The 13,399-nt window shown below is 36.5% G+C and overlaps 1 protein-coding gene across 3 annotated transcripts in view; it reads left to right on the top strand.

Annotated features, from left to right (window-relative positions):
• Positions 1–13,399, top strand: part of CTNNA3 (catenin alpha 3) — a 1,840,263-nt gene that overhangs the window by 1,692,957 nt on the left and 133,907 nt on the right. The gene's annotated exons all lie outside the window — the stretch shown is intronic.

Here is a 13,399-nt window from a genome sequence, read left to right as displayed (position 1 = left end):
AGTTAAATAGCTTATCAATCCATTGCAAACACCTACAAATCCAACAAGAGACTGAAGAGAAGAAGAGCAACAATTCTAGAAACAGAAAATCGACCACTTTCTGAAAGGTAGGACAGCAGAGAAGTGAATCCAAAGCTACAGGAAGATAGACCGGGGGAAGAGGGGCCAGCTCCCGGCAAGCAGCGGAGCAACGGAGCACAAAATCAGGACTTTTAAAATTCTGCTCCACTGAGGGACATCACTCCAGAGGCTAAACCGGGGTGAAGCCCACGTGGGGTCATTGTTGCCCCAGGTCCCGCAGGGTCATAGAAGGATCGGGGGTGTCTGAGTGTTGCAGAGCTTGCAGGTATTAGAGTGGGGAAGCCAGCTACAGAGACAGAGCCGAGGAGTGAGCTCTCAGCTGGGGGTTACCTTGAACTGGTCACAGGCTCAGTGAGCTCAGAGCACAGCCAGAGGCCAGGGAGACAGGAGTGATTGAGCGCTTTTCTCTGAGGGCGCACTGAGGAGCGGGGCCTTGAGCTCTCGGGTCCTCTGGGCCAGAGAATGGGCGGCTGACATTTTCATTCCTGTCCTCCGGAACTCTATGGAAAGCGTTCAGGGAACAAAAGCTCCCGAAAGCGAACCTGAGTGGATTACTTAGCCTGGCCACTGGTAAGGGGCGGTGCGATTCCACCTGGGGCAAAGACACTTGAGAATCACTACAACAGGCCCCTCCCCCAGAAGAACAGCAAGAAATCCAGCCAGGACTAAGTTCACTTACCAAGAAGAACAGTGGAATTCCAGAAGAGGAGAAAGCAAAGCATGGAATTCATGGCTTTCTGCCCATGATTCTTTAGTCTTGCAGTTAATTTAAATTTTTTAATTTAATTTTTTTTCTTCTTCTATTTTTTTTAACTTTTACCCTTTCCTCTTTTAACGTTTTTTAACTAGTCTATCTTAATAATACCTTTCATTAAAAAAAATAATCTTTTTTGAACCTTTATTACAGTCATATTTTATTCTTCATTGTGTCTAACTTTATTTTTTGTATACACATAGGGTTTTTTCTTCTAAAAAATTTGGGGTACAACTTCTTCTAATAGATCAAAATATACCCTAAATCTAGCTCTGGGTTTATTCTAGTCTCCAGCCTGAGCAAAATCTCTCCACTTTTTCTTTATTCTCCAACCAACTTACTTTATCAACTCCTTTTTTATAAATTAAAAAAAAAATCATCTTTATAGGCATATTCCATTTCTTCATTGTGTTTACCCTTATATATGTTTTTCATTCTTTAAATTTTGGGGAGGTAGTTTCTTCTAAGAGACCAAAATTCTCCCAAAATTAAGTGGGTGACCTTGTGCTAGTCAACAGTCTAATATATATATTTTTCCTTTTTTATATATTTTTCAAAATTTCTTTTCTTTTTTTAAATTTTTTTTCTGACTTTTTATCCTCTTTTTCCTCTCCATGATTTGGGGTCTCTTCTGATTTGGTTAAAGTGCATTTTCCTGGGATTTTTGCCACCCTTTTAGTATTTTATTTGCTCCTTCAGATATTCTTATCTGGACAAAATGACAAGGTGGAAAAACTCACCACAAAAAAAAAGAACAGGAGACAATACCAAAGGCTAGGGACCTAATCAATACTGACTTTGGTAATATGTCAGATCTAGAGTTCAGAATGACAATTCTCAAGGATCTAGCCAGGCTAGAAAAAGGCATGGAAGATATTAGATTTTATCTCTGGAGAGATAAAAGCCCTTTCTGGAGAAATAAAAGAACTAAAATCTAACCAAGTTGAAATTTAAAAAGCTATTAATGAGGCGTAATAAAAAATGGAGGCTCTTACTGCTAGGATAAATGAGGCAGAAGAAAGAATTAGTGATATAGAGGACCAAATGACAGAGAATAAAGAAGCTGAGCAAAAGAGAGACAAACAAATATTGGACCAGGAGGGGAGAATTTGAGAGATAAGTGATACCATAATACAAAACAATATTAGAATAATTGGGATTCCAGATGAAAAAAGAGAGATGGGAGCAAAAGGCATATTGGAGAGAATTATTATAGAGAATTTCCCTAATATGGCAAAGGGAACAAGCATCAAAACCCAGGAGATACAGAGAACCCCCCCTCAAATTTACCTAATAGTAAAATTTACAAGTCTCAGTGACAAAGAGAAAATCCTGAAAGCAGCCCGGGAAAAGAAGTCTGTAACATACAATGGTAAAAATATTAGATTGGCAGAGGACTTATCCACAGAGACCTGGCAGGCCAGAAAGAACTGGCATGATATATTCAGAGCACTAAAGTAGAAAAACATGCAGCCAAAAATAACTGTATCCAACTAGGCTATCAATGAAAATAAAAGGAGAGATAAAAAGCTTCTAGGACAAACAAAAACTGAAAGAATTTGCAAACACCAAACCAGTTCTACAGGAAATATTGAAAGGGGTCCTCTTAGCAAAGAGAGACCCTAAAAGTAGTAAATCAGAAAGAACAGGCAATATACAGTAACAGTCACCTTACAGGCAATACAATGGTACTAAACTCATATCTCTCAATAGTTACCCTGAATGTTAATGGGCTAAATATCCCAATCAAAAGACCCAGGGTATCAGAATGGATAAAAAACCAAAACCCATCAGTATGCTGCCTACAAGAAACTCATTTTAGACATGAAGACACTTCCAGATTTAAAGTGAGGTGGTGGAAAACAATTTACCATGCTAATGGACATCAGAAGAAGGCTGGGGTGGCAATCCTTAGATCAATTAGACTTTAAGCCAAAGACTATAACAAAAGATGAGGAAGGACACTACATCATACTCAAAGGGTATGTCCAACAAGATCTAACAATTTTAAATATCTATGCCCCTAACATGGGAGCAGACAACTATATAAACCAATTAATAACAAAATCAAAGAATTACATCGACAATAATACAATATTAGTAGGGAACTTTAACACTCACCTCACTGAAATGGACAGATCATCCAAGCAAAAGATCAACAAGGAAATAAAGGCCTTAAATGACACACTGGACCAGATGGACATCACAGATATATTCAGAACATTTCATCCCAAAGCAACAGAATACACATTCTTATCTACTGCACATGGAACATTCTCCAGAATAGATCACATCCTGGGTCACAAATCAGGTCTCAACCAGTATCAAAAGATTGGGATCATTCCCTGCATATTTTCAGACCACAATGATCTGAAGCTAGAACTCAGTCACAAGAGGAAATTTGGAAAGAACACAAATACATGTAGACTAAACAGCATCCTTCTAAAGAATGAGTGGATCAACTAAGAATTTAAAGAAGAATTGAAAAAATTCATGGAAACAAATGATAATGAAAACACAACAGTTCAAAATCTATGGGACACAGCAAAGGCAGTTCTGTAAGGAAAATATATAGCGGTACAAGCCTTTCTCAAGAAACAAAAAAGGTCTCAAATACACAACCTAACCCTACACCTAAAGGAGCTAGAGAAAGAACAACAAAGAAAGCCTAAATCCAGCAGGAGAAGAGAAATCATAAAGATCAGAGCATAAATCAATGAAATAGAAACCAAAAAAACAGTAGAACAAATCAACAAAAATAGGAGTTGGTTCTTTGAAAGAATTGATAAGATTGATAAACCCCTGGCCACACTTATCAAAAAGAAAAGAGAAAGAACCCAAATAAATAAAATCATGAATGAAAGAGGAGAAATCACAACTAACATCAAAGAAATACAGACAATTATAAGAACATACTATGAACAACTTTATGCCAACAAATTTGACAATCTGGAAGAAATGGATGCATTTCTAGAGACATATAAACTACCACAACTGAACCAGGAAGAAATAGAAAACCTTAACAGACCTATAACCAGTAAGGGGATTGAAACAGTCATCAAAAATCTCTAAACAAACAAAAGCCCAGGGCCAGATGGCTTCCCGGGGTAATTCTACCAAATATTTAAAGAAGAATTAACACCTATTCTCCTGAAACTGTTCTAAAAAATAGAAATGGAAGGAAAACTTCCTAACTCATTTTATGAGGACAGCATCACCTTGATCCCAAAACCAGACAAGAATCCCATCAAAAAAGAGAATTACAGACCAATATCCTTGATGAACACAGATGCAAAAATTCTTATCAAAATACTAGCCAATAGGATCCAACTGTACATTAAAAAGATTATTCACCACGACCAAATGGGATCTATTCCAGGGCTGCAAAGTTTGGTTCAACATCTGCAAATCAATCAATGTAATACAATAAATTAATAAAAGAAAGAACAAGAACCATATGATACTCTCAATAGATGCTGAAAAAGCATTTGACCCTTCCTGATCAAAACTCTTCAAAGTGTAGGGATAGATAGAGGGCACATACCTCAATATTATCAAAGCTGTCCATGAAAAACCCACCACAAATATCATTCTCAATAGAGAAAAACTGAAAGCTTTTCCCCTAAGGTCAGGAACACGGCAGGGATGTCCATTATCACCACTGCTATTCAACATAGTACTAGAAGTCCTAGCCTAAGCAATCAGACAACAAAAAGAAATTAAAGGCATCCAGATCGGCACATAAGAAATCAAACTGTCGGGGCACCTGGGTGGCTCAGTGGGTTAAGCCGCTACCTTCGGCTCAGGTCATGATCTCAGGGTCCTGGGATCGAGTCCCGCATCGGGCTCTCTGCTCAGCAGGGAGCCTGCTTCCTTCTCTCTCTCTCTCTGCCTGCCTCTCAGTGTACTTGTAATTTCTCTCTGTCAAATAAATAAATAAAATCTTAAAAAAAAAAAAAAGAAATCAAACTATTAATCTTTGCAGATGATATGATACTATATGTGGAAAACCCAAAAGACTCCACTCCAAAACTGGTAGAACCTGTACAGGAATTCAGTAACATGTCAGGATATAAAATGAATGCACAGAAATCAGTTGCATTTCTCTACATTAAAAACAAGACTGAAGAAAGAGAAATTAAGGAGTCAATCCCATTTACAGTTGCACCCCAAACCAGAAGATATCTAGGAGTAAACCTAACCAAAGAGGCAAAGAATCTGTACTCAGGAAACTATAAAGTACTCATGAAAGAATTTGAAGAAGATAGAAATGGAAAAATGTTCCATGCTCCAAGATTGGAAGAATAAATATTGTGAAAATGTCTATGCTACCTAAAGCAATCTACACATTTAATGCAATACCTATCAAAACCCTACCCATTTTTTTCAAATAAATGGAACAAATAATCCTAAAATTTGCATGAAACCAGAAAAGACCTCAAATAGCCAAAGGAATATTGATAAAGAAAGCCAAAGTTGGTGGCATCACAATTCTAGACTTCAAGATCTATTACAAAGCTGTCATCATCAAGACAGTATGGTACTGGCACAAAAACAGACAGATAGATCAATGAAACAGAATAGAGAGCCCAGAAACAGACCCTCAACTAATCTTCGACAAAGCAGGAAAGAATGTCCAATGAAAAAAAGACAGCCTCTCTTCAATAAATGGTGTTGGGAAAATTGGACAATTTCCTTACACCACACATAAAAATAGACTCAAAATGGATGAAGGACCTCAGTGTGAGAAAGGAATCCATCAAAATCCTTGAGGAGGATACAGGCAACAACCTCTTTGACCTCAGCTGCAGCAACTTCTTCCTGGGAACATCACCAAAGGCAAGGGAAGCAAGGGAAAAAATGAACTATTGGGATTTCATCAAGATCAAAAGCTTTTGCACAGCAAAGGAAACAGTTAACAAAACCAAAAGACAACTGACAGAATGGAGAAGATATTTGCAAATGATATATCAGATAAAGGGCTAGTATTCAAAATCTATAAAGAGCTTAGCAAAAACTCAATACCCAAAGAACAAAGAATCCAATCCAGAAATGGAAAGAGGACATGAACAGACATTTCTGCAAAGAAGACATCCAGATGAAAAATGCTCCACATCACTCGGCATCAGAGAAATACAAATCAAAGCCACAATGAGATACCACCTCACACCAGTCAGAATGGCTAAAATTAACAAGTCAGTAAATGACAGATTCTGGCGAGGATGCAGAGAAAGGGGAACCCTCCTACACTGTTGGTGGGAATGCAAGCTGGTGCAACCACTCTGGAAAAAGGCATGGGGGTTCCTCAAAAAGTTGAAAATAGAACTACCCTATGACCCAGCAATTACACTACTGGGTATTTACCCTAAAGATACAAGCGTAGTGATCTGAAGGGGCACATGCACCCAAATGTTTATAGCAGCAATGTCCACAATAGCCAAACTATGGAAAGAACCTAGATGTCCTAAACAGATGAATGGATAAAGACGTGGTGGTATATATATATAATGGAATACTATGCAGTCATCAAAAGAAATGAAATCTTGCCATTTGTGAGACGTGAATGGAACTAGAGGGTATCATGCTTAGCGAAATAAGTCAATAGTAGAAAGACAACTATCGTATGATCTCCCCGATATGAGGAAGTGGAGATGCAACATGGGGCGTTTGGGGGTAGGAAAAGAATAAATGGAACAAGATGGGATTGGGAGGGAGACAAACCATAAATGACTTTTAATCTCACAAAACAAACAGGGTTGCTGGGGGAGGGGGGGAGAGAGAGGGGGGTGGGGCTATGGACATTGGGGGAAGGTATGTGCTATGGTGAGTGCTGTGAAGTGTGTAAACCTGGCGATTCACAGACCTGTACCCCTGGGGATAAAAATACATTATATGTTTATTTAAAAAAACAAATTAATTAATCAAAAAAAAAAAAGAAAAAAGATCAAATTTGCCACTAAGCAGTTGGATAATATTTTTCAAGTCATTTTTTCTTTCCTGGGACTCAGTTTCCTTATCTGCAAAACAAGTGATTTGGATTCTGGTGCTTCTGAGAATAAGAGAATAATAATGGCTTTATATTTCTATATGTTTGTTGCTTATGGCATATATTTATCTATATAATTTACTTGGTTACTGCCTAAACTCTGTGAGATAGCAAGGTGAATTTTTTTTTTAATTTTATTTATTTGTTTGACAGATAGAGATCACAAGTAGGCAGAGAGCCAGGAAGAGAGAGGGGGGAAGCAGGCTCCCTGCCGAGCAGAAAGCCTGATGTGGGGCTGGATGCCAGGTCCCTGAGCCGAAAGCAGAGGTTCAACAAGCCGAAAGCAGAGGTTCAACTGTCCTCCACAGTGTTGTGAAAGTTTTGGAGGCTAAAGTGAAGGCATTTATGTACATCAATTATAAGTACCATTTACTAAGTCTCTAATATATTCCAGGCATCATTACTTAAAGACATAATTCTAATTGTCAGAAAACCTGTAATAAGTTTATCATCATTTTAACAAATGATAAAATTGAGGTTGAGGATGGTTCAGTTACTTGCTACAAAGCTAGTACTTGGCAGAGTAAGAGCTTGGACAGAAGCTTGTGTGACAACTTTTTGTGCATTTTTCTTATCATAACACCTTTTTCCCTTTCTTTTCGTCTTTTTAAAGAGAAAATGAAAGTCATAGAAAATGTTTAAGAAATAACATAATCAGGGGCGCCTGGGTGGCTCAGTGGTTTGGGCTGCTGCCTTTGGCTCGGGTCATGATCTCAGGGTCCTGGGATCGAGCCCCGCATCGGGCTCCCTGCTCCGCAGGAAGCCTGCGTCCCTCTCTCTCTCTCTCTCTACCTACTTGTGATCTCCGTCTTTCAAATAAATAAATAAAATCTTTAAAAAAAAAAAAAAAAGAAATAACATAATCATATTCATATTTTTAGTAGTAGTAATGAGCATAATGAAATAAAAAGCAGATGGGAAGAAGGTAAGATCAATTGTGCTGTTAATACAGTCATAGAAAAATAATGAGGACCCAAGTTTGAGAGTGGACAAGAAAAAATGTAGATGAGAAATTAATTTCTACCTTGGAGAGATAGAAGCTTGAAAAGTATATAGATGTAAATGGCAAAGTAAATGTCAGATCGATGCTATACAATTTTATTTCCACAAGCCTGTTCTTTACTTCCTATTTCTATTAACAACTATAAACATTTATCATATACATGTCCTACTTTCAGGAAACTTACATTCTAGGGTAAGGAGACCAATAAAATACAAATAAACGTATACGTAGGTATGTACATGAGGGAGAGAGAGACCACTATTATTATTCTGAAAGGTGGTTCTGCTTTCAAAGACCTTTCTTCTAGTGAGTAAAATAAGATATACATATTTACAAATAATTAGACCATAAGAGAGACTAATATGAATATCTTGAGAACTGATAACACACACATTCTGAAACTTTTAAAAGAATAATTATATACAGCTGGAGGAAAAGAGAGGATGGACTACATACATTTGGCTTGAAAATAGAATTAAGTTTGGACCAAAAAAGATGGGGAGAGGAAAGATCAGCAAAATCATTAATGGGTAATATCTCAATATATTCACCGGCAACAGCAAATTGTTTAGCTTGAGGGTGCAGGGTATGAAAGGAAGATAAAATGTCATTGAAAAGTGATTATGGGCAAAGTTTATGTTCATCTCTGAGGCCCAGTAATTTTACTTGATATATACTCAAGAAAAGTACATGAATATGTCCACCAAAAGAAAAATAAGAGAATATTCACTTCATAACAGGCAGAAATGGAATACTTCCCAAAAGATTATTAATAGAAGCACATCAGTAGATGATGTACATTTGCCCAGTGGAATTCTTTGTGTACAGAGCAAGGAGAATAAGCATAACACCATGCAACACTATATATGTATTTTTTTAAAAAGATTTTATTTATTTATTTGACAGAGAGAGAGATCACAAGTAGGCAGAGAGGCAGGCAGAGAGAGGAAGGGAAGCAGGCTCCCTGCTGAGCAGAGAGCCCGATGTGGGACTCGATCCCAGGACCCTGAGATCATGACCTGAGCCGAAGGCAGCGGCTTAACCCACTGAGCCACCCAGGCGCCCCTATATATGTATTTCAAATATACAAATATTGGACATAAAAATCCAGGTACAAGATCACATATACCATCATTTCATTTTTATAAGATTCAAAAACAGGAAAATCTATAGGTTTTTGAAATCAAGAGAGTGATGGTTCTTGGGAGAGAGTAACTTAAATAGGTCCCATGGAGGCTTCCAGGAGTGCTGGCAAACCTTTTTTTTTTTTTTTTTTTGATTTGGGTGCTAGGTACAAGGATGCATTCAGTTTATGAAAATAGTTTCAGATGTACCTTTATGACTTGGGCATTTTTCTATATACATTTTCTACTTTAGTTAAAGAAACTGAAGGATGGTATTGGAGGAATTAATATTCTTTATTCAGTAAGGAGACTTAGAAGCTCTTGTCTTTAGCTGAAGAGTTACACAATTCTATGAAAATCAGATAGATTGGATCAAGTGATAACAAGACAAAAGGATTGAAAATGAAAGACAAAACTGACCTGGGAAACAGACTAGGACATGGTTGTGATAAAAATACTGGAGATGAAATGGACCAACTTTTTGTCTGCCAGACAGAATGGGATACATAAAGAAAGGGAAATTTTTTTTTTAAAAGGGATGCAAGACTGGGTGGCAGGCAGTACTACGGAGAAACACAGAAATCAAGAAGATAAAGGACTGGGCAAATGTTGGCAAACTACAGTCAAATCTGACCCGTCAACTATTTTTGTATAACCTGTGAGCTAGGAATGGTTTTTACATTGTTAAGTGGTTGAAAAAAAAATCACAATAGATGTAATCAGTATAATATTTAGGACACATGAACATTATATGAAACTGAAGTTTCAATGCCCATGTAAATTTTTTGGGATACAACCACACTTATTGGTTTGCATGGTATAGGGCTGCTCTTGCATTATTACGACAACAGCAGAATTGAGTATTGCAAGGGAGTGCTATGGTATGGCCTAAAAAACATACATTATTTACTGTCTTGCCTTTTACAGAAAAATTCTGCTAAGCCCTGATTTAGAGCTGAAATTATAAATTATATATTGTCATATCATATATAAGCGTGTGTGTGTAGATACAGATATAGCTATAGATGGGGGAAATACAGATACTTGAAAATGCTTAATATGGTAATGGAAAAATACAAATTTTTTTAAAAAGGAAGATAGCATTAGAAATAGAATTCTGAGGATCACTGTAGAGAATGAAGAACTGAGTCTGTTAGTGTAAGTTAACAGCGGGCATTTAAAGACAACTAAGTAGAATAAAAAGTGCTTCATACACATTCATTCGTTTGATCTCTAAGACAACCTGTGAGGTGAATATCATTGTCTCTAGTTTACAGATGAGGAAACAGATTCTAGAATATATGTGACTAGACTGGAGAATAATCGGATTCAAAAGGAGAAGGTGACAGAAATAGCATCGAGTTGACTGGGAATATTTTGTTATATTGTGGGCAATGTTGCTCATGTTTGTTGGTGTCGTAAAAGGACAAGAACAGTAGAGCCAGAATTTCTAAGCTTCCATACTGGCTCTACCATTTACTAACACTATGATCTTGAGTTCATAACTTAACCTTCGGCACACTCAGTTTCATAATATACTAAAATTAGGATAATAGTATAGTTACCTCATAAAGCTGTGATGAAGAGTGAAGTTAAATATATGTAAGGTGCCTGGAAGAGTGTCTGGCATATCTAAGTGTTAGCTATTCTTGTCTTGGCAGAAAATTCCAAAAGTCAGTTGACACAAAATATAATCTCACTGGGATGGCAGTGATTCCAAAAGCCTCTGATAGCTACTTATATCACAGTTCTACTCTACAGATTCGTGCAGAAGCTGAGACATATTGCCAGCCAGCAATAACATCAGAAATTCCACTTACCTGATTTGTGTTAAGCTTTGTTTCTTTCCTTATCCTGCATGCAATTAACCAATAAAGAATTTTTGTTCAGAATTTCTGAAGAGGAAGTGTTCTCCTAAGTCTTATTTTGATTAATAGAATAAATCATTCACAGAAGCACTCAAAATCTTCAGGAAAGATGTCAGTCATTTAATGGTTTTTTGATGTTGTTGTTCCTCCTGTGGGAGAGTGAGAGTTTACTAGAACTTTCAATTTTATAAACTATGGCCCAACTTTTGGTCCTTAACTTGCCAGAAGTAAACATCTGGTAATTATAATTCACCATGTGAGTTGAGATGTTATTAAGGAAATCGAGTGCAACCGATGAGACTCCTGTGCGTGACAGGGTCAGCCTCAGTGCTATCCAATAATCTACTCTGGTCCCTGCATGGCAGGTGGATAGCAGCTGCAATTACTGTCATTTCATGTCTGGAGAAACTTAGACAGGAAGGTTAAGGGACTTCCTTAAGGTCATATTGGAAATCAGTAGGATTCTAAGGAACAGAACTTAAAATACACTTAACCACACCTCTTCAATAGCCATTTTTTTTTTTTTAATGAGGATGGTAAACCATTTTCCATGATATTCCACTGTATACTTCAAAATTATTTATTAGATCCCAATTCATGGATTTATTACCTCTGAGACAGAGACCATAAAAAGGGGTCCCAGTTGAATCTACCTACATCTATTATTATTGACAAGTTTAAACATTTTTTTTTTAATGAAAATGGAGAGAATGGTAATGACCAGTAGTCAAGATGGAGAAAATGCATGTCAATTTTTGAGCTACTTTAATGGGTTAGTAGCTTACAATTTACTTAATGTATTTGCATACTATTGATTTCAGACATAAGGGAGCTGTGTCTCCACTCATGTGCCTTGCTATATGCCAGCAGTAGTAAAAGTTGCTTTTCTTTTAGTAGGCCACATTGCCTGAGAAAGGAAACTACAAATGATTCAGATTCTAAGGAAGAGACACCTGTATAGCTCATCAGTTAAAAGCCCATTCTCATAGTTTATTTTAATTCTTCAAATAAAATAATGCAAAAAATGAAAAATGTTAACTACTAGATAGGGAATATATTTCATAATTTTTTTACTGAATAGGAAATAGTTTTCATTTATTGAACATTCGTCATGTGTCAAACATTATGCTAAAAAAATTTAAAGGAAGCTTCGATTTGGAAAGCTTCATTGTTTGTTTTCATTACTGGGTTAAAACTGAAGCATGGATAATTTATGCTGAGATTTCACAGACACCAAGTTATTTTAAACCCTGAGTTAGTCTTATAGTAAATAGACAATAAATGACAGAAACTTGATATTGGTTCTTTAATTTTTATTTTTTTGGTTGGATTTTCCGCTGATCATGCTTATAATTCCTTCATTCATATATTTAAGCTTTTTTGCTCTTGTACACTATTGATTAAATAAATAAAGTGTATTTCAACTACTTTGGGCTTAGTGTCCGGAATAATTCAAAGCTTTTTGAGGTGATTTTCCTTATTCGCTAATATATGGTTGTCCTAGAGACTAGCATCTGAAAGTACATAGGCATTGTAGGTATCACATATTTGGTGTGAATAATAAGTAAAATTTACTTAAATGATTTATCATTTTAACTACTCCCTCTAAGGCCCATGTACTCATCCTATCAGAATGTATATAGTTTTTTTTTTTTTTAAGAATATGATTGCACAGGCTGTTGCCTAAAATTTTGTGACATTGATGCTATCAAATCACTTTTACTTCAAGATTCTTCATTTGAGGGGCACCTGGGTGGCTCAGAGGGTTAAGCCTCTGCCTCCGGCTCAGGTGATGATCTCAGGGTCCTGGGATTGAGCCCTGCATCAGGCTCTCTGCTCAGCAGGGAACCTGCTTCCCCCTTTCTCTCTGCCTCTCTGCCTACTTGTGGTCTCTGTCTGTCAAATAAATAAATAAAATTTTGAAAAAAAAAAAAAAAAGATTCTTCATTTGACAAAAAGTTATAGGTCCCAGGTGCTAATGCTGCGAATATGATGGTTTAGATGGTTTTCTATCCTTCCCACATTTCAGATTCCAAGTGGAAAATGCAAGTTACACGCTGTTAAAAATGTGACATATCCAAAGAATAATACTAAGCCAACCCAGCAAGTTAGCTAGGCATGGGAGAAGAGAACCTCAAAACTCAGGATGCTAATTAGTGAAGGCTGCTTTAATAAACCCTGCCCATAATATTTTTACTCTTCCCTTAAATAGTTTGTATACACATACACACTTGAATGTATTTATATGTACAAAATACCCATATACATCCTTATGATTTTAAACATGTGCTTATCTAATACATATGATTTATAAATGCATATTATTATTGTTTACCCAACATATATGCAGTGTTTGTGTAAGGATCTGTCTGAATGTATATACATACATGTATAAACAGACATTATAATGCCAGTAGACATTTCCAGATAGTTTTGTTATACTTCTACCTTTTAAAAAATATTATTGGTACAATTAAATAAGGTATATGCTTTTTTAATGTATTAAGCCTGAATTAATTTAAA

The sequence above is a fragment of the Mustela nivalis genome, assembly GCF_964662115.1.
Source record: "Mustela nivalis genome assembly, chromosome: 2".
Classification (NCBI taxonomy): domain Eukaryota; kingdom Metazoa; phylum Chordata; class Mammalia; order Carnivora; family Mustelidae; genus Mustela; species Mustela nivalis.
Note: the sequence above shows the minus strand (reverse complement) of the source record. Positions and strands in the feature narration are given on the sequence as shown.